This window comes from Saccopteryx bilineata, chromosome 4 (assembly GCF_036850765.1).
Source record: "Saccopteryx bilineata isolate mSacBil1 chromosome 4, mSacBil1_pri_phased_curated, whole genome shotgun sequence".
NCBI lineage: Eukaryota > Metazoa > Chordata > Mammalia > Chiroptera > Emballonuridae > Saccopteryx > Saccopteryx bilineata.
Window position 1 is genome coordinate 143406349 of NC_089493.1, and position 20548 is coordinate 143426896.

The window sequence follows — 20548 nt, forward strand, 5'->3', positions numbered from 1 at the left end:
TTAATGGGAATTGCATTGAATTTATAAATTGCTTTGGGTAATATAGACATTTTAATGATGTTTATTCTTCCTATCCATGAACACGATCTGTGCTTCCACTTGTTTGTATCTTTCTTGATTTCTTTTATCAATGTTTTATAATTTTTTGGGTACAAGTCTTTAACCTCCTTGGTTAAATTTATTCCTAGGTACTTTTGTTGTTGTTGCAATAGTGAAGGGGATTGTTTCCTTAATTTCTCTTTCTGACTGTTCATTGTTGGTGTATAAAAATGCCTCTGATTTCTGAATATTAATTTTATATTCTGTCACCTTTCTGAATTCCTTTATCAGGTCCAGTAGCTTTTTGACTGAGACTATAGGGTTTTCTATGTACAATATCATATCATCAACAAATAATGATAGTCTTAATTCTTCTTTTCCAATTTGGATGCCTTTTATTTCTTTTTCTTGTCTGATTGCTGTGGCTAGGACTTCCAGAACTATGTTGAATAAGAGTGGTGAAAGGGAGCACCCCTGTCTTGTTCCTGATCTTAAGGGGATTGCTTTTAATTTTTGCCCATTGAGTGTGATATTGGCTGTGGGTTTGTCATAGATGGCATTTATCATGTTGAGGTATGTTTCCTATATTCCTTTGCTGAGAATTTTTATCTTAAATGGGTGCTGGATTTTATCAAATGCTTTTTCTGCATTTATTGATATTATTACGTGGTTTTTCTTTCCATATGATTTTGATGATTGCATCCCCACGTGTTGTAACCTATTTTCACTCCTTTTATTGTACATAGATAGTGCAACCTCTAGGCTTGATTAGAATCAGTCTTGATTTTTTTCCTTTTTGCAGGACAGTTTTGTAGGTGATGATGTGTTCTTCCATGGAGATATAACTGGTTGCCTCTTTCTGAAATATTAGCTGTCATTGATTATTGATATCTACATCATTAATTCAGTTTGAACTTCAAAAATGATGAATTCTATCATTCTTTATTTATTGATTACCTGGGTATATTTCTACCCAAAGAAGCTTCCCCTCATTACCTATTTGATTGCCAAGTTAGAGAGGCATGATTCTTTAGTTTAACATTTTTCAAAATAGTGAACTGATTCACTAATACCCTCCAGGGATGACAGGTTACATTTAATTTTATTTATTTTTTGTAGCTTTAGGGACTTGATTGCAGTTATCACTCTTATTGAAGCACCAATCGAGGTCCTATGTTTGCCCAATTGGAGCTTCTCAATTTGGCTCCTGAATCCTTATGTCATGATATCAGTTGTTTCTATGCTTTTTCAGTGGTAACAGTTAGCAGATGTTTTTGTTCATTTGTTATTAATACACAATACATCATAATTCCTACTGATACTTTTCCATTAAATTCAAAACTAAGGATTTTCATTTAATTCTTCTGGCTTTTATCAATACCTGCTTTTTCCCCTCCCTCCCCTGATAAGAATAGCAGTTCTCACCAGTGCCTGAAGTTTGCTGTATCTCACAATGGGAAACCATAGTTCTTCCGACTCTATTATACTTATATCACAGCTGCCTTATGGACCTTGAAATGTAAAATACTGGGTAGAATTATTTATACAGTTTTTAGTTACATATGCATTCATTCACATGAATTTTGCTTTCAGTTTTATATATCTATTTACTATCCATTCTATCAATTTAATAGAAATTAAGTGACACTTCCTGGTTGAAGCAGCTTTGGGAAAAAAATGGCTCTTTTATCAGAATTACTGACATATGAAATTTCTTATACTCTCTTGGTTTACATTCTGGCCAATTTAATTAATTTTTTAATTCTCTCCCTGCAAATTAATAATATTCATTTTTATGGTTTTGCTTCATAGACTTACCAGAAACTATTCCTTACTTAAAGATTTATACAATCGGTCATCAGGTGCCTGATGGTGACACTATTTCTAAATTCATATGTGCTGTTAAGGGCTTCTTGAAGGAAAATGAAGATAATAGTGAGTTCATTATCTTTCTTACCTGCACTTTGGTATGCATTTTTAGTGGGGCTATGGATTTTTAATACTTCCTACATTAGGCTTGTTGTATTTGATGATGTGTACATATCAGGTGGTAGTAATAAAATGTTTGTCTTTTTATAGCTACAAATAAACAATTTAGTTTGGAAAGAGAATTTAGTGAATAACATGAACTGAATTTGCTCATATCATTTTAAAAGTATTTAACAGTCTTTGTTCATTAGAAATTGACACTTATCTAGGAACATAAATAAGCAGTAAATATAAGTCAGTGAGTTAATTATAATAAAAGAATAAATTAAGTGCACTGGGAATTTAGAGAGATTGAGGAAGGCCTTACTGAGGAGTCAGTGTTTGGGCTGCGCTGCAGGGAACAGGATTTGACCAAATTGAGGAAAGGACAGCTCAGGTATTGGGAACAGGTACAAAAGAAGGGCTTGAACATGTGTCGTGGAGGGTCAGTCTCTGGTGCCACCAGAGGGTAGTGTGAAAGGGCATAGAATTCATGTATTCATTTTCAACAAATATTTATATAACTCCATCAAAGGTGAGTGACATCACTGTTCTAGGAGATAGGAACAGAAAAAAGTTCTTCTTGTCCTTCTGTATTTCATATAATAGTGGCAGAGAGACAAATAAATGAGTGAATGTGTGGAATGTCAGATGGTGTTAAGTGTTCTGGAGAATAACAGAACAGAATAAAGAGGTGAGACAATGTGGCAGATGACCAGAAATTGATCTATTATGATGTCATTTAGCAGCACCTTAATGGAAGGAAGGAACCAAGCCATTGGATATCTGGAGAAAGCAGGGTAGGTAGTGTTCTAAAGCAGAGGGAATAGTTAGTGCAGAGTCCCTGAGGCACGACTCTCCTTGGCACGTTTGAGGAATAGCGAGGAGGCCAGTGTCATTGGAATGGGGAGAGTGAATGAGATCAGAGCAATACAAAATGGGATCAGAGATGATGGCAATGGCCAGGAGGGAGGTGGCTCATGTAGGTCCTTCTAATTCATAGTTCAAATCATTGTGGACTTACAGTTCAGTTGGAAAGGCAAATTGATATCTGTTTATTAAGAGTCTAAATACTATGCTCTGCATTTGGGTTTTATTCTTTCAACAAGGGAAAAACCCATCCAAGTGTCTATGTTAGAAAGATGACATCTTCTATATGGAGGATCATGAATCAGAAGAGATTATCAGTGGGGAAGTAGTAATCCAGACTGGAGATGCTGAGTATCTTTCTACCAGACAGCACCTACTCACAGGAACATGTTTTGCAGAAATCAGTTGCTTGCTATTGTTTGTAATTTCTCACATAATTTTAAAAATGACAGGCTAATAAATCCTATGGCATAGTGGGAGAAAAGTCTTAGAAGTGATTCTTGTGTTTGTTCTGTTTGCCTGCTGCGTAGCCTGCACTTACATCTCCAAGTCTTGCTTTTTTATTGTAAACTACCACCAGGGCTGTTTACAGGAGGGCATACCTCACAGGGATCATGAAGCCATGGCAGGTGATGGGCAGAAAATGAGGGAAGTTATGGTTGTGTCTTGGGAACTCAGGAATACTACAGAAACTGTCTTTTTTTTTCTTTCTTTTTTTCTTTTTTTTATGGGGAGAGATAGATAGGGACAGACAGACAGGAAGGGAGAAAGAATTTCATTCTTCTTACAGCTTGTTTTTTTTTTTTTTAATTCCCTTTTTCTAGATGTAATCAGTTACTGATGAGACAAATGATTTTTTTCAGTAAAGATTTATTTTAATGTAAGTACCTGAGCAGGCCTTCCCTAGGTTCCACTATTGCATCTAATTGGAGACTATGCACAATTTCACAGAGACAATGAATTTTGATTTTATATTAGATAATTCTTTATAGTGTGTTCCTAAGAAAACACAGTTCTCTTCACACTTATTTATTCTCAGGTTGCAGTCGTGTTTTGGTAACTCAGAAATGTTACTCTGAAAATTGTATAACTTTTTCTAGGGTATGTGCTCAATTATTTAACTCTACATTCTCTGTTTTATAGACAGACTTATTGGTGTCCACTGCACCCATGGTTTAAACAGGACTGGCTACCTCATCTGTAGGTGAGTGATAACCACTACAGGCAGATCACATCTAAGTTTTGTTTCAATGCTGATATCAATTATTTGCAAAAAAATGCAATCATTATAGAAATGTATGGAGTAGAAAGCAATATTGTCCACCACCCAGAGATTATCACCAGTAGTAATTTAGATCATATTTTTTCAGACTTTAAAAATGTATATATATTAGTGCATATTTTTTTCACACTTGGAAAATACAGATATTAACATATGCATGTAATTTAATGGTATGAAAATATAGGTATTTAGTTTTATAATTTAATGTATGGCAAACATCTTCCTATGGAAGATCCGGTGACCTCATTCCTTTTAAAGGCTGCATTGTTCCTTTGTTTACTGATGAAGATAAAATCAGAAGATTTTGATATTATAAAACATTGAAATAATGAACATTCTTCTATGAACATCTTCAACTATATATGCTATTGTCTCAGCTAATTTTTCACTGAGAGGGAATTTTTTTTTGAGAGAGAGAGAGAGGGACACATACACAGTCAAGGACAGACAGACAGGAAGGGAGAGAGATGAGAAGCATCAACTTATAGTTGCAGCACTTTAGTTGGTCATTGATGGCTTTCTCATATGTGCCTTGACCAGGGGGTTACAGTCGAGCCAGTGACCCCTTGCTCAAGCCAGCGATCATGGGATAATGTCTGTGATTTTTATACTCAAGCCGGCTACCGCAAGCTCAGGCAGGTGATCCTGCGCTCAAGCTGGATGAGCCTGTGCATAAGCCAGCAACCTCAGGGTTTTGAACTTGGGTCCTCAGCATCCCAGGCCATTGCTCTAGCCACTGTGTTACCACCTGGTCAGTCAAGAGAGAATTTCTTAATGAAAAACTTGATGCTTATATTCTTTTCTGTGGTTGTTGCTTCAGTATCCTGATTTGTGTTTGTTTTTTCAGAAAATATTTATTGAGCATTGGTTTTTGTAAGCACAGTGCAGGGTGCTAGCAAAAAGACTTGTGAGTTTGTGAGCAAATACACTTGACCGGCCCTTTGGTAACCCAACAGTCTAGAGAGAGAATAGCTATTCACGAATCACAGAAATGCATATAGAATTAAACTTTGACAAGTGCCAAGGAAGAGGGGGACATGGTATTAAGATGCATATTAATGGGGAAGATTTGACCTCTCTGTGGAGATTAGAGAAGCTTTTTGTGGGGAGGTTTGATCTGCTCTCTGAAGGAATAGTAAATATTAAGAAGACAGGGGCATTGGGGAGAGAATTATGGGTATAAGGAAAAGTAAAGACCCTATAACGGGGACTGGCCAGGAAGGGTAGGCTGCGGTGGAAATATGGCATTAAAAAAGAACTGGAAATATCAGTAGGATCTAGATCATGCAGGCTTATACTTAAGGTTTTTTACTTTATCTTAAGTGTTGTTGTGAGTCGGGGGCACAGAGAGAGAGATCAGCAGATGAAATCATCAAGGACTAGCAAAGGACCACCACTCGCTCAGGCAAATGGCCCAGAGTTCATGCAGTGTCCTAATTTTATTCACAAGACTTCAAAAATCTTGTTTACTGAGAAATTGGCATAACATCAAGAGTAACTTTTACTTAAAGATACATAGAGTGCACCTGCAAGATAGCTTAGTAACAACATAATATCAGAAGGCATTAATTGCTACTGCTTCTATGGATCCCACAACATTCCTCTCCTTATCTTAAGGGATAACCTTGGAAAGTACAGAAATCTTATAAGAATGCTTTACTGAGAAAAGCCCAGCAACTGCCTTCAGTCACATAGACCTGTTTCAGTGACCGGTCTTCAAGTCACAAAATAATTTTCTTGGCAAAGCATTCATTTCTTGTTGGCTGTGTTCCCATCCAAGGCCATGCAATGGGTTATTCCGCTACATTTCCCCCTTTTTGTTTATACTGAATGTTATGAAGCATCACAGAAAACACAGCCTTCTGTCATTCATCCCTTATTTCTCATGCTTTGATTCGTCGACAGACTACATATAAAAGAAAACATAGAATTAATACTATTATAGAAAGTCCTACAGTGAATCCCAAAAATCCTTTAATATATTCAATAGGATTTAATTGAGATAAATTATCCATTAACCCCTTCAATATAGGTTGACCTGTCAAAATTTCTAATTTTCTTTGAAAAGCTTCATGAATAAGTTTTTGTAATTCAATGATTTCTTTAGTCATGTTATCGTGGTTTAACAAATGTCTCAACATGTTCCTATAGAAAAGCTGTTTGATTATATTCTATGGGTGTTTTACAAAAACTACTTTGATTCCAATCACACTTTAATTTAATTTGATTTTTTAAGCTAGATAATTGATCTCCTAGCATGATCACAGTTTCTCTCAAATCAGTGAGTTCATTTTGTATTTCAGTATCAATTTGACATTGAGAAGACCATAACTTTTCAGAATTTTCATGCCAGGTATTTACAAATTCAGCTGTCTGAACAGACTGTTGTAACGCTGTCCCAGCTGCTGCAGCAGTGGCAGTGATAGCAATCAATCCCATAACAATGGCTATTATTAATCCTACTAGCCTTTTGCCTCTTTTTAATAATTGTTTAGCTACCAAATCCAATACTGATGTAGCAGGACTATCTTGCCAGAATCGATTCATTTGTATAGGAATCCATAAACCAGTCCTGGGTCTTAGAAGGTAGATACTGTCTCTGCTAAAGTTTAATGAGAAAGGTTTATTAATACATGTGTACAAAGAACAATTATGACAAAAATAGCTCCATTGCTATTATTCCAGACTATTTCCCCAACTAACATGGCATAAGGCAAAGGAACACAAGCTTGTATATAAAAAGTTCTATTAACAGTAAAAGAAAGGTTAAAAATCCCACTATGATTAACCATATGCCCATACCAAGTTCTTAAAGGTTTCAAAGCAGCTCCTATCTTCCATATGTGTTGATGTTTAAAGTATCCTAGTATGAAAAGATTGGGGGGAGAAAAACCACCTCCATGCTACTGAATAGTTTGATTTGCTGATGTAGATATACTATTCTTTGCTTTATGTCACCTAAGATCTTTCCCACTATGTGCTGTGCGTGCAGAGCCCATAGGACTCCAATCTATGACACTTCCATAGGAAGTATTAAGCAACACACATGCCTTTTCTCCATTGCAGTTAATCCACAACAGCCTTTCAACCAAATGAGTTAAAACAGGAGTATGGCACGGAGGATAATCATAACCTCCCTCTACTATTTTATCAGAAATATTTCCTTTAAAACCATTGGTAGATAAGATCATTAATATTTTATGATTTGGTGTTTTAGTAACATTGGTATATATAGCCAACCATGCCTCCAATTGTAATTTTAAATAGTGATTACTGGAACCTACACAGATAGGAAGACCAGTGACTCCAGTTTCATAAAAATTCATTTTAGTCCCTTCTTCGCTTGGAACTATTGACCCTCTAGAATCATAGGGTCCGGGCATCAAACAGGAATCGTTAGTAATGATAGGAACTGGTCCATCAGTCCAAGAGACCTCTCTTAGTAAGGGTGGGTTAGGAATGTAAGCCCAATATATATATTTATCAGCATTTACCTTTGTGGTTACAATAGCAAGAATAGCTAGAAATGATGATGATGCATTCAGTGGAGCCCCTTGGCGATTAACAGGGGCTTTTCCTTCATTAGTTAACTTTTTAATTTGCCCCCAAGTTGGAGGTTTTGTAGCCAATGTGGAGTCCAAAGGAACAGTGTACTGTTGTCCTTTTCCACTTAATGTCATCTCCTGCATCTTGTCCTCCAGATTGGCCATTGTAAAGGTGTGTTTCATCTTAATTCTCGGGCTTTGATGTTTTTCGCAGGAACCCACAATTTCTCTGCACCTGTAGAAATATAAGCATAACCTCGACCCCAGCGCACTATGGTAGCTGGTGACCAAGCATTAGTAATTTCATTTTTATAATATATAGGTTGTTGATAATAATCATCAGTTTTATTCAAGCTCCAATGTTTTTGAGCAGCTGTTAAATTATCATCATCCAAATTCAAAAAATTAAGAGTAAACAAGGCTTTCATTAATCTGTCTCGAGGGCTACACAGTATTTTCTCTTTTTGTTTAAACAGCCTGTCTTTCAGAGTACAATTTTTTCTCTCAATAATGGCCTGGCCCATACTCTTACCAGGTATGCCTGTTAGGTGTTTTATGTTATATCTACAGAAAAATCGTTGACACTTGTGTGATAAATAAGCAGTAGCATTATCAGTTTTGATTGTTTTCGGTATTCTTATAACAGAAAAACAATGTAAGAGATGAGAAATTACTGCATCAGCCTTTTCTGAGCTGTGAGGAGTGGCCCAAGCAAAGCCAGAAAATGTATCTACAGAATGATGAACATATTTTAATTTTCCAAATGCTGTGTAATGAGTAACATCCATTTGCCATAATTCATTACTTTGAGTTCCTCTAGGATTAACTCCAGGAGAGAACATTGGAACATTGATTAATTGGCATGTAGGACAAGTTTTTACAATATTACGTGCTTCAGCCCAAGTTATATTATGTGTAGCTTTTAAAGCTTTGACATTAAATAAATAATTTTTAAACTTTAAAAAAAAGATAATTTGTCAAGTGTTTTAAACTTTTATTTATTTATTTATTTATTTATTTTTATTTTTTTTTTCTGAAGTTGGAAACAGGGAGGCAGTCAGACAGACTCCCGCATGTGCCTGACTGGGATCCACCCGGCATGCCCACCAGGAGGCGATGCTCTGCCCATCTGGGGCGTTGCTCTGTTGCAATAGAGCCATTCTAGCACCTGAGGCAGAGGCCACAGAGCCATCCTCATCGCCCGGGCCAACTTTGCTCCAGTGGAGCCTCAGCTGCAGGAGAGGAAGAGAGAGACAGAGAGGAAGGAGAGGGGGGGTGGAGAAGCAGATGGGTGCTTCTCCTTTGTGCCCTGGCCGGGAATCGAACCTGGGACTCCTGCACGCCAGACCGATGCTCTACCACTGAGCCAACCGGCCAGGGCCATAAAGCTTTGACATTAGAATGATGTAATGCATGTTCTTGTGTAGCAGCTTGTACACTTCCTACTAGTGCATCAATAATGGAATTAGCATTGACCAATGGACCAGGTAATAGTGTATGAGCCCTAATATGTGTAATAAATAAAGGATGTTTTCTGTGTCTGATGGACATTTGTAGTTTTAGAAATAGTTGATATAATTCATCTTGAGAATAAGGAATGGTGGCAGTTTCTATGTTTTTTACTGTAAATTCAGCATACTGAGAGTCTGTAACAACATTGAGGGGTACTGAGTGAAAATGTTCAACTGCTAAATAAATTGCATATAATTCAGCCTTTTGGACAGAGTGATAAGGACTTTGTACTACTTTAGATGTTACAGAATCAGTAAAACCAGCCATTCTAGCTCCATTAGCATTAGTAAAAAACAGTAGTAGCATTAAAAATAGGTTGATTAACAAGCCCTGGCCGGTTGGCTCAGTGGTAGAGCGTCGGCCTGGCATTTAGAGGTCCCGGGTTCAATTCCCGGCCAGGGCACATAGGAGAAGCGCCCATCTGCTTCTCCAACCCTCCCCCTCTCCTTCCTCTCTGTCTCTCTCTTCCCCTCCTGCAGCCGAGGCTCCATTGGAGCAAAGATGGCCCGGGCGCTGGGGATGGCTCCTTGGCCTCTGCCTCAGGCGCTAGAGTGGCTCTGGTCGCTGCAGAGCGACACCCAGGAGGGGCAGAGCATCGCCCCCTGGTAGGCAGAGCATCGCCCCCTGGTGGGCGTGTCAGGTGGATCCCAGTCGGGCGCATGCGGGAGTCTGTCTGACTGTCTCTCCCGGTTTCTAGCTTCAGAAAAAAAAAAAAAAAAAAAAAAAAAGATAGGTTGATTAACAATAGTTTTTGGCAATATCCATTGAGTCCGTTTCAAAAACTGAAAAAGTGTAATAGTAGGATATGATTTGAAATTTTTCCTAGATAATCAGAGAAGGCACATTGCCAATCTTCATTAAGCATCTATAATTCTTGGATTTGTTTTTATGTGAAAGGAACTACAGTTTCAGAGGGATCCTGTGCACACAATTGCCTTAAACGAATACGGGCCTTAATGATAAGATGTGTGACTTTTTGTATATAAGTCTCTAATTTTTTGACAGATTTATGTGGCAGAAAAACCCATTCAATTATTCTCTCTTGTTGTGCTATCATGCTTGTAGGGGAATGCGTAGTATTAATAATCAGTAATGAAATAGGTTGTCCTAATGTGATACGAGACAACTGTGCCTTATGCACTTGTTGTTCAATCCAATTTAATTCAGCTTCGGCTTCAGGTGGTAAAGTCCGAGGACTGCTGAGATTGGAATCTCCCTCTAGGGTCTTAAACAAATTAGTCAATTGATATGTAGGAATACCTAATGAAGGTCGAAACCAATTAATGTCTCCCAACAATTTCTGAAAATCATTAAGTGTTTTAAGAGAATCTCTTCTAATTTACACTTTATGAGGAACAATAAAAGTATCCTGTAATTTTTGTCCCAAATATTTCCAAGGTGAGGTCTTTTGCACTTTTTCCTCAGCTATTTGTAAGCCATAATCATTACAAAGTTTTTTACTAAATGTAAAAATCTTTTGTAACTGTTGCATATCCTCATGAGCAAACAAAATATTATCCATATAATGGTAACATAACAGTGCTGGATATTTTTGTCTAATAATGTCTAAAGGTTGAGCAACAAATTCTTGACACATAGTTGGACTGTTTAGCATGCCCTGTGGTAAAACTTTCCATTGATATCTTTTTGTAGGCCCTTGATCATTAAGAGATGGAATAGTAAAAGCAAATTTAGCACAATCATCAGGATTCAATTTAATTGTAAAGAAACAGTCTTTCAAATCAATAATGACAATATACCAGTGGCGGGGGATCAAGGCAGGATTTGGGACTCCTGGTTGTAAAGCTCCCATAGGTACAATATTGTCATTTATTTTTCTTAAGTCTGTAAGCATTCTCCATTTACCAGATTTCTTTTTAATAACAAATACTGGAGAATTCCAAGGGCTATTACTAGGTTCTATGTGGCCTGCTTGTAACTGTTCTTCTACTAAATATTTTAGCACTTCTAATTTTTCCATAGTAAGGGGCCACTGTTCTATCCAAATAGGTTTTTCTGATTTCCAAGAGAGTTTGGAAGTGAAGCGCTCAACAGTAACCCCTGCTAAAAATTTGATTCTATATCAGCAAATCCTATCCCTCTTTTGTCAGAATGCTGCCTAACTTCTTGAATCATATCACTGGATGTATCTGTTAAAGGATTATAGCCTATAGAGAACATAATATTTTTGGCATTTTGAGATATGGTGGGAATAGACATTGTAGCTCCCCACTATTGTAGTAAATCTCGTCCCCATAAAGTCATAATAACATCAGCCATATAAGGTTTCAGAGTAGCAGGTTGACCTTCCAGTCCCCTGCATTGTAATTGATTTGTACTCTGAGCTATTTGATTTAATGTGCCAAGACCAATAAAAGTAGCCTGCACAGTTTCATAAGGCCATGAGTGAGGCTATTGTTTGGCAGCTATTATTGAAACATCAGCACCAGTGTCAGCAAGTCCTGTTATGGATATTCCATTTTCAAACATCACAGTTAATTGGGGACGAGAATCATTAATTAAAGTATACCAAAAGACGTGATGATCAGTACTGCCAAATCCTCCAGTTCGATTATTTGGAGAAGCTTTCTGAGACATATAAGGTAGAAGTAGAATTTTAGCTATACGCTGATCCTTAGTAAGAGTAACAGGTGTGGGAGAAGACATCATAATCTGGATTTCTCCAGTATAATCAGCATCTATAACACCTGTATGAACAATTATTCCTTTACTAGTTAAGCTACTTCTTCCTAACAAAAGTCCTATCGTACCCTTAGGCAATGGTCCATATATTCCTGTAGGAACTTTAATGATAGTATTGGGTACATTAATTTCAAAATTGCCTGGGCTGGGAATATCTAATGCAGCACTGCCTTTAGTGGCATGCATTAAATCCGTGACTGAAAGCCGTTTTTTTTTTTTGGTTTTTTTTTTTATTTTTATTTATTTTTTAATAAATTTTTATTAACGGTAATGGGATGACATTAATAAATCAGGGTACATATATTCAAAGAAAACATGTCTAGGTTATTTTGTCATTAAATTATGTTGCGTACCCCTTGCCCAAAGTCAGATTGTCCTCCACCACCCTCTATCTAGTTCTCTGTGCCCCTCCCCCTCCCCCTAACTCTCTCCCTCCCTCCCTCCCATGTCCTCCCTCCCCCCACCCCTGGTAACCACCACACTCTTGTCCATGTCTCTTAGTCTCATTTTTATGTTCCACCAATGTATGGAATCATGTAGTTCTTGTTTTTTTCTGATTTACTTATTTCACTCCTTATAATGTTATCAAGATCCCACCATTTTGCTGTAAATGATCTGATGTCATCATTTCTTATGGCTGAGTAGTATTCCATAGTGTATATGTGCCACATCTTCTTTATCCAGTCTTCTATTGAAGGGCTTTTTGGTTGTTTCCATGTCTTGGCCACTGTGAACAGTGCTGCAATGAACATGGGGCTACATGTGTCTTCACGTATCAATGCTGAAAGCCATTTTGTTGTTCCAGCTGTTTGTGCTCGACTCCATTGCTGACTGGAAACTGTAAGTGCTGCTGATTCGGTATCTGTTCTGGGCCCTGAACCTGGCCCTCTGGGTAGTTTCCCGGCAAAATATTGCCATCTTTGTCTTTAAAAGATTTACATTCACTGACCCAATGTTTGCCCTTTTTGCATCTACGACATAATCCTGGAAATGATCTTTTGGATGAATTATTAAATTGCTGTTGTTCTTTTCTACAATCCTTTTTTACGTGACCTAACTTACCATAGTTATAACATTTAGGACGATTATTAGGAAGACCAGCCTTTAGCGCAGAATCTAGAATATTAGCTTGAAAAGTCTGTGAGCCAATATCCCTGCATGCCTTAATGTACTCCTCTAGTGCCTTTCCACTTTGTTTTAAGGGTAATAAAATCTTTTGACAATCAACATTTGCATTTTCAAAAGCCAAAGTCTGTATAAGAACATCCTGAGCTTGTTCATTAGAAATAGCACAGCGAATAGCTGCCTGTAATCTTGATAGGAGTCAGTATACTGTTCATCATTCCTCTGTCTAATTTTTATAAATGACTTTTCTCCCGCTTCTCCAACTCCAGTGATCTGCATCCAGGCTTTAAGATAAGCAGATCTAACCTGAGCTATAATGGTATCAGTATAACCAGCTTGCTGTTCCACAGCTGCATAAGTGCCAGCGCCTATGAGTATTTCAAAAGTAACTCCCAGAGGATTATTTCTGGCATTACGAGATATTCAAAGAGCCTCCTTTCTCCACTAAGATTTGAATTGTAAATATTGTCCGGGTTCCAAAACTGTACTAGCAAGTAAATCCCAATCCAAAGTATTCATCAAATGATCATTAGAATAGGAAGAGATAAGACCTTGAACATATGGGGACTGAGGTCCATATGTAGCAACAGATTGTTTGACTAACTTTAAGAAAGCAAATTCAATTTGGTCGAACTGAACATTATACCCTCCCCCAGGATGTTGATCATTAGGAGGGAAAGGCTGTCGTATAATTGGAAAGATAGATGCAGAAAAATTACTAGAATTAAATTCTAAGTCCTCATGATGCATAAGCACCTGTTGCATTTCAGAAATTTTAGGGAATTGAAAAGTCCTTCCCTTGCCAGTACCAATTACTTCTTGACCTTGAATTGGAAGAGCTGTAGGCTGACATGTATTTTGCTTTTGAACAGGATAAGCAGTATACTGATTTCTAATCTCCTGTTGTTCCAGTGTAAGTTGTAATTTATTTAATAAATGTTTTAGACAGGCAACATCATCCATAGGGGCTCCCTAATTTTTTAAGGAAGAGGGATGAAAGCCTGTGGATGGCTGAATTTCATTAACATTATCAGTAACTTCAGAAGCGTAGACAGTATTGTCCAAATCATTATTCTGTTCATTCTGTGCTGAATCAAGTCCTTCAGGCTCATTATAAATAACCTCACTCAAGTCTTTAACAGAATCTCCATCTGATTGCAAAGGGTTAAGGGCTGTAGCAATAAGATTATAAGCAGCCCACATTTCAGCATCAAGTGGATCTCCGTGCTGATGAGCACAGCGTAAAGATTTTCCTACTTGTTGCCAAACATTCAAATTCAATTGATTACGATGCTCAGGAGTATACCAATAACAATGTTTCTGAATAGCATTTAAAAGACGTAACAAAACCTTGTCTTTTATCTGAATCCCAGACCCTTTTAAAAGAGATTTCAAAATTTGTACATAATTGTCACGTATGAATGGGAATTTCCCATGACTTTGCTAGTTATCCGAAAGTTTCACGTACACAGCGTGTCCAACTTACTCTTTTGGGGTTCCATCTGTTCCCAACCTCTTCTTAAGGTCCCACGTTGGGCGCCAAATGTTGTTGTGAGTCGGGGGCTCAGAGAGAGAGAGATCAGCAGACAAAATCATTAAGGACTAGCAAAGTACCACCACTCGCTCAGGCAAATGGCCCGGAGTTCACGCTGTGTTCTAATTTTATTCACAAGACTTCAAAAAGCTTGTTTACTGAGAAATTGGCATAACATCAAGAGTAACTTTTACTTAAAGATACATAGAGTGCACCTGCAAGATAGCTTAGTAACAACATAATATCAGAAGGCATTAATTGCTATTGCTTCTATGGATCCCATAACATTCCTCTCCTTATCTTAAGGGATAACCTTGGAAAGTACAGAAATCTTATGAGAATGTTTTACTGAGAAAAGTCCAGCAACTGCCTTCAGTCACATAGACCTGTTTCAGTGACCAGCCTTCAAGTCACAAAACAATTTTCTTGGCAAAACATTCATTTCTTGTTAGCTGTGTTCCCATCCAAGGCCATGCAATGGGTTATTCCGCTACACTTAAGAGTAATAGAAAACCATTGATCTTTTTCATTGCGGGTGAATTAGTGTAGAACATGATCATTTGCATTTTCAACCTCTCTGTTTGGTACTGAGTGGAGAATACACTCAGAGGCACAGAGAGAAAGCACATAGACAAGTTTGGAGGCTTTTGTGGACATTGAGGCTTAGTGGTGGCTTGGTCCTGGGTTTGGTGTTTATTTTGGGGGAAAGATGTGGACATTCTAGAGCTATTTAGGTGATGTCATTGTTAGGACTCGTGGTGGGTTGAAAGTGATTGTAAGGAAAAAATGAAGTAATGGTGACTTGTAATCTTCTGACCCATCACTTGGTTAAATAATATTTTTTAGGTATGCTATTAATATTTTCCCTTAATTTCTCTTTTGCTATATGTTCATTTCCTGGTAAATATGGTCATATTTTGATTTTAAAAATTACTTGGATTTTATCAAGTACATTTTTAATATCTGCCAATTTTGTTTGGTATTTTCTACTCTTTTATTTATTAAGTTTTTACATTAAAGTAAGAAATTTTATTAATAGATTTTAAAATTTGTCTCATCCTTGGAGTAAAGCCTTTTTGTGATTGTGGTATATCATTCTTAATTATCTTTAATAATTATTGGATCAGATGTGCTAATATTTTCTTAAGATTTTTTATACCATATTGGTAAGTGAAATTAGACATTTTCTGAAAAAGTTGCTTTTTAAATACAGGTATTGATTGACTTACAACCCATGCAACTTACGACCATTCGACTTTACGACCACATTTGCTAGCCACGACTGCTCCACTTCTGCCAGCACAAGCGTTGCCCAGCTGAGCGTATGACAGTGCGGACCAGCTTCCGGCAGCACTACCATCTCCACGTGCACCATTTCAACTGTTATCCCAGACTTTGTACAGCAATTTGTGTTTTGTGTCTTGGATTTTTTTCATCAAACCCCTCCCAAGATGTCTACTAAAAGGAAATTGTCTTTGTCTATGCCTCAGCCTGCCAAGAAGGAAAGAAAGGCCATCGATCTCAACACGAAAATGAAGGTAATTAAGCAGTAAGAAGGAGGAAAGAAAGTGAATGTGATCGTACGGGATATGAAGTTATCACACTCGACTGTGTTGACGATTTTGAAAGATAAAGAATTCATGAAGCTGTGAAAGGTTCTGCACCCATGCAATCAACAGTTATAACAAAACAATGAAGTGGACCCATCCACGAAATGGAGAAATTGCTGTATATTTGGATGGAAGATCAGATTCAAAAACGGACACAATTAAGTCTTTTTACTGTGCAGATGAAGGCGAGAAGTCTATTTCAGACTCCGAAGAAGCATGCTGGAGAAGATTACAGTCAAGAATTTGTAGCAAGCACTGGCTGGTTCCAGAGATTCAAGAAAAGATTCCAAATGCATAGTGTTTGAGTGACTGGAGACGCAGCGAGTGTGGATGAGGAAGGAGCACGTAAGTTTGTTGATACAAGTCTGGATGAATTAATTACAGATGAGGGATATCTAGCAGAGAAAGAAGAGGAGAAGCCAGAAGAAAGTTCACCACTAAGGGATTATCAGAAGGTTTATCTTTACTGAATAAACTTCTTATACATTTTGAAGCAATGGACCCAAACATAGAACGATTTGCAAGGATTGAAAGGATGGCACACGATGTGTTTCGTCCATATCGTCAAATTTATGAAGAAAAAAAGAAACATACAATTCAGACAAAGCTCACCATGTTTATGAAAAAATCAACTCCAGTAACCCCAACTGCTGCCTCAGATGACGACATCAACGATCCGCAGCCAAGCAACAGCGGCCAATAAAATGTTTCGTACATGTTTATATATTTTGATATGTTTTGCAATTGGGAAAATGTTTCCTATGGTATTTTTACACCTGTATTTTGTATTTTTGTATGCACCTGTATTTTGTAATTTTGTATGTTTTGCAAATATTAAACCAGTTGTACTGGTAATGCAGTGTTTTACTTAAACCTGACAAATGTAAAAATAAACAAAATGGTGTAGAGATGATACAAATGGCATAAAATGAACAAAGAAAATTATGATATATAACAATAATGAAAGAAAATTATAAAATATGACTTAAAGATTTTTATAACATCATTTCACAGTACTGTACATATAGCCTACTCAACTTACTACCAAATCATGTTACGACTGGTCTGTCGGAACAAATCGTGGTTGTAAGTCGAGCACTAGCTGTATATAAATGACTCAAATTTATGTTGTTTTGTTAGATATTTGATTGATGTAGAAGGCATGAGGCCAGATGTTGCAATTGAATGTAAGTATGAGGGTTATTAATGTTCTTCCCTTTTTATAGAAGTTGAGGTAGAAATGTAGATGAAATTCTCAATTTCTGGAAGAAAAGAAAAGTGTGTAATTTATTTCTTCTGACACGAAATTATCTTTAGGCAAAACATTATGTCAGGATGTATCTGTAAATAATGGAGATATAACAACCTGAATAGTCAGTGGATTTTAGCTCTGATCTGCATTCTCTGGGAGAGAAGTGCTTTTTATAGTTATGTCTAACAGTTCTTCCACTCCTCACTATTCAATAGATGCTGGGGACATTGCATAGAAAGACAGAACTACTGCATTGAAGATCTGAGGAATGGTCACTTCAGAAAGTAAGTTGCATTTTTCGTGTGAGGTTTGTGGTTAGGGAGATCCATTTTTATGTCATTTAAGTTGCACATACCCATTCTTCTTGTAGCTTGTTTACTTGCTCAGGGAAACCTATACAGATAGGAATGGGGAGAGGGTGGGATTGTTATTTTTATGGGCCAAAATATATATACTAGATTGGCTACTGACTTTAGAAACCAGTTAATATTATGTGTAAAAACCATTCTCTTTGAGGGATCGAGATTCCAGGGCCTCCAGATCAAGTGGTTTTGAATACTCAAAGTATTTGATGGAACCAGTCCACACTGCTAATAAGGCTGTTCACCGAGGACCTAGGAATAGCATGTGTCAGAGCCAAGGTTACGCAACACCATCTTGGCATTTCCACACCCAGACCCAAGGTCTGCAGCAGTCAGTAAGGTATCTCTGCTTTCCCTGTTTCTAGAATTGAAAGAGAAGTCAATAGCATTAAAAGTTAGTGCAAACACATTATGATAATGGCGAGGAACTGACATTTTCTTGCTAATCATTGTTAACCAGAAGATATTGTTTCTTCGTATTTTGCATTTCTGGCTGGAAAATCAAGTGTGGGATGGAAAATATGTGACTTTTCAGAGGCAGTTGGGAAGGGGACTTAGAAATTATTATTGCTTCTAAACTCAGGTTAAGCCAACAATTTGATGTCACTACCAGAGAGATTTTTTGCATTCTTTGGCTGCGGTAAGAGTGGTATAGTTTTCAGAATAAAGAAGTTATTTAAAGAGTAAATACAACTTATAGGGAAAGTAGTAAGAATTCCAGTCGAGAAACTTGAAAGGGATTTGAACAGTTAAATCACAAAAGTATTTTCACTTGGGAAATAGAAAAAAAATCTCAGTACAGTTACAATAGCAAGGTTCTGTTCTTTGCCTATTAATTTAGCAAGTTTTTGATAAAGCAGTCAGCATAGTGGTTGGCAGGCTGGACCTGGATTTGCACAGCATTCCTGCCATCACTCACTGTGTGATCTGGGGTAAGATTTCTAAATTTCTCTTTTCTTATCAGTCAGATGGAAATTTTAATAATACCTACCTTGTAGAGATTGTTTTTGACTATTATGTGAAGTAAAAAAAATACTTTATCTCCAGATCAACCGTTCAAATAGATGTCATCATTTTTAGAAGATGTTAACCTTTTTTTGTAAATGCTGCTTATGTTGACAATGGCACTGAAAATTGGTATGGTCCTTTTGAAACAGTACTTTAAAGCCATAAAAAATGCTTCTACCTTATAATTCCACATTGAGACTAAAGATATTTTAAAATATGGAAAAGTTATATTCATGTAATCATTTCAGCACATTTTTCAAACATCCCTACTACATAGCAGACACTTGACTAGGTGCGCCGGATACAGTAGTTTATGTTCTGAGATGTTATAGTGAAAAAGCATGTAGTAACTTACATTTCTTTCTTATCTTTTTTCTTTTTTAGTGTGAGAGACAGAGCCAGACAGATAGGGACAGACAGGAAGGGAGAGAGATGAAAAGCATCCTCGCCCTCCTTCTCCCGCCCCTCACCCCAGCATGCTCCTCTCGCAGTGGCTGGCCCTTCGCTCCCCCGTGCCTCCCCAGCCGCTCCCCCCCCCCCGCCCGCCACCGCAAAAAGCATCAGTTCTTCATTGCGGCACCTTAGTTCATTGATTGCTTTCTCATATGTGCCTTGACCCTGGGGACTAGAGCCAAGCCAGTGAACCCTTCTTCAAGCCAGTGACCATGAAGTCATGTCTATGATCCCATGCTGAAGCTGGTGAACTCATGCTCAAGCCCCATGAGCCCACCCTCAAGCTGGCAACCTTGGAGGTTCAAACCTGGGTCTTCCATGTCTCAGGCCAATGCCCAATCCACTGTGCCACCACCTGCTCAGGCAGTAGCTTACATTTCTTTTATTTTTTTAATCTTTATTATTATTTTTTTAACAGAGACAGAGAGAGTCATAGATAGGGACAGACAGGAACGGAGAGAGATGAGAAGCATCAATCATCAGTTTGTCGTTGTGACACCTTAGTTGTTCATTGATCGCTTTCTCATATGTGCATTGACCATGGGCCTTCAGCAGACCAAGTAATCCCTTGCTCAAGCCTGCGACCTTGGGTCCAAGCTGGTGAGCTTTGCTCAAACCAGATGAGCCAATGCTCAAGCTGGCAACCTCGGGATCTTTAACCTGGGTCCTCCACATCCCAGTCCTACGCTCTATCCACTGCGCCACCTCCTGGTCAGGCTTTATTAATTTTAATGTATTGTGTTTACATGGATTCAAGTGTCTCGCTGAATATAACAACCACACACACACACACACACACACACACACACACACACACGTTTCTATGTATATATATCCCTATGCCTCCCTCCTCCAAACTCCATTCTTCCTTCCCTCTCGGATTTGCTGTCCTGTTATCTGTATCTCTGTGTTATGTATATATAATTTCAGTAATCCTTTCACCTTCTCTGATCCCATCCTCTCATCCCTCTTCTCTCTGACAGCTGTACCTCTGGTCCCTGTGACCCTGCCTGTGTTCTATTCTGATCCTCAGTTCACTTTGTTCATTAGATTCTTTGAAAATTTTCTTAAAACAAAAAGTAATAAACTAAACTACTATTAGTTTTACAAAATATATAAGATTTGTAAAATAAGACATAGATACTCTGGTTCTACCATTTTCTCCCTGTGTGCCCTTAGCAGATATATTGCTTAATCTTTGCATTTCTTAGTTCTTTATAAAATGGACCTAATAACACCTTCCCTCTTCATCAGTGTTCTGGAGGTAAATTTAGACAATGCAGTT

At 37.6% G+C, this 20548-nt stretch overlaps 1 long non-coding RNA gene across 1 annotated transcript; it reads left to right on the forward strand.

Moving 5' to 3' along the window:
* Positions 1 to 1859: 1859 nt before the first annotated feature.
* On the forward strand, positions 1860 to 17375 carry LOC136333288 (uncharacterized). The gene is made up of 3 exons (XR_010731001.1): positions 1860 to 1974; positions 4021 to 4081; positions 17329 to 17375. It is a non-coding gene; the product is annotated as an uncharacterized lncRNA (long non-coding RNA).
* Positions 17376 to 20548: the final 3173 nt, after the last annotated feature.